Below are 2,455 nucleotides of genomic sequence, written 5' to 3' on the forward strand. Positions count from 1 at the left end.
TTATTTCAAATTTAAATTTCTTTATGTTTTGTCTTGATATTTCTTTTTTTTTATTAAAAGTTATTATGTTAAAAAACAAACCCATTTGTTTTGTACCATATTAATATTATATATATTTTTATGTAGAAAATAATTTATAAAAAAAAAATAATACATTTCTATAAAATATACCAAATATTAATTATTATATCTAGCTAGCACTAACAAAAATATCAAAAATGTTATGTATATATTTATTAATACCATAATATCTTTAATTTATATATATATATATTTAAAATAAAATATATAATTTATATTCTAGAAAAATTTTTTTATTTTAAAAGAATTTATAAAGATATATAAATTAATAATTTTATTTTTTATATTAAAAATAAAGATTATTATTAATAATAATACTTACATTTAAAATTTAAAAAGATTACCCTGGACGGTGGATCACTTGGCTCGTGGGTCGATGAAGAACGCAGCTAATTGCGCGTCAACTTGTGAACTGCAGGACACATGAACATTGACATTTCGAACGCACATTGCGGTCCTTGGATACTGTTCCCGGACCACATCTGGCTGAGGGTCGTATACATTATATTAATATAATAAAAGATTATTTTACATAAAATTTTTTTTATGAAAAAGAAATTTATCAATAATTAAAAAAGAAAATTTATTTTTTCATATTTAATTAAATTGATAAATAAAATTTTTATAAAAGAAATGTAAAATTATTTATATATGAATGTTTTACGCCAAATATAAGAAAAAAATAAATATAAAATGTTTTTAATAGCATTTAAAATTTATATATTTTTTATTATTTGTCGACATTTTTAAATTAATATATCAATATTATTTTTTATCATTTATATATAATATTATAAAACTTTATGTTAATAATAATATTAATAATAAATGATATTAATAATATATTTTTAAAATATTAAATAAAGAAGAATAAACAAAAATATTATATATTAATATTTTGTTATGGAATATTTTATTTGTAATAAAATTTTCAATATACTCGAAAAAAATTAATATATATAATTATTTATTTTTTATTTTCTTCTCTTTAGATAAATATAAAAAATAATATTATATAATAATATTAAAAAAATTTGAGTATGAATAATTAAGAAAATTGTTTACTTATAAAATATAACAAAAACATAATATATAAAAAAAATTTTTGTTTTAATACTTCTAAAAACTTTTACGACCTCAGAGTAGGTGAGATTACCCGCTGAATTTAAGCATATTATTAAGCGGAGGAAAAGAAACTAACTAGGATTCCCTTAGTAGCGGCGAGCGAACAGGGATAAGCCCAGCACTGAACCCCGTGGCTGATAAACAGACACTTGGGGAATGTAGTGTTTAGGAAGATTCAATATAAACCTATTGTTATATAATACATCCAAGTCCATCTTGAATGGGGCCATATACCCATAGAGGGTGCCAGGCCCGTAGTGATTATTATTGATGATAGGTGAATCTTTCCTTAGAGTCGGGTTGCTTGAGAGTGCAGCTCTAAGTGGGTGGTAAACTCCATCTAAGGCTAAATATTACCACGAGACCGATAGCGAACAAGTACCGTGAGGGAAAGTTGAAAAGAACTTTGAAGAGAGAGTTAAAGAGTACGTAAAACCGTTCAGGGGTAAACCTGAGAAACCCGAAAGGTCGAAAGATGAGATTCATTTACTTTTTATCGTTAATCAACCAATTTGTACTAGCATGTGACAAAAATTTTTATTAGGAATTTATTTTTAGTAAAAATATATGCACTGCTGTATATTGTTAATTGTATGATAACGAGGTATGCACTTCTCATCTTGTAGGACGTTGCGACCCATTAAATATTAATCTATAGGCATTGGTGCGTTGATTAATGTACAATATTATTTTTTGATAATATTTTGTGTATGTTAAACGCCTATGTTTCTTGATTAATTGTTTGATGGTATTAATTATAAATTGATATTGAGTCGCGTTATTAACGCGTTCAGATCCACCACGAGTATAAATAGGTTTTTTTATTAAAACATATTATATATACGGATTTTATGCCGTTATATGATACTATTTAACTGTCAGTAGGTGTATGATAATGAACTGGCTCATTTTTTTTTATTAAAAATTTATCTGTCAGCGACGATATAGCTTTGGGTACTTTCAGGACCCGTCTTGAAACACGGACCAAGGAGTCTAGCATGTACGCAAGTCATTGGGAATAAAATATTTTTTCATCGAAATATTTATAAATTTTATGAAACCCAAAGGCACAATGAAAGTAAATATTATTTATATTTTTTTATAAATGATAAAAGGAGGATATATTTATATTATGTATTAAATATCGCACTCCTAGGGCGTCTTATATTATTATAATTTAGTTTTCGGATTATATTATAATAGAGGCGCACCTAGAGCGTACACGCTGGGACCCGAAAGATGGTGAACT

General features: G+C 25.2%; 2 non-coding genes across 2 annotated transcripts in view; both read left to right on the plus strand.

Annotated features, from left to right (window-relative positions):
* Positions 1-422: 422 nt before the first annotated feature.
* LOC123303709 lies at positions 423-577 on the plus strand. The gene has a single exon (XR_006535803.1). It is a non-coding gene; the product is annotated as a 5.8S ribosomal RNA (ribosomal RNA).
* A 636-nt stretch (positions 578-1,213) lies between these two features.
* LOC123303710 overlaps positions 1,214-2,455 on the plus strand; it is a 4,577-nt gene continuing 3,335 nt past the window's right edge. Inside the window, exon 1 of the ribosomal RNA XR_006535804.1 lies at positions 1,214-2,455. This exon is cut by the window's right edge and continues 3,335 nt beyond it. This is a non-coding gene — a ribosomal RNA (large subunit ribosomal RNA).

The sequence above is a fragment of the Chrysoperla carnea genome (assembly GCF_905475395.1).
Source record: "Chrysoperla carnea chromosome X unlocalized genomic scaffold, inChrCarn1.1 SUPER_X_unloc_125, whole genome shotgun sequence".
NCBI lineage: Eukaryota > Metazoa > Arthropoda > Insecta > Neuroptera > Chrysopidae > Chrysoperla > Chrysoperla carnea.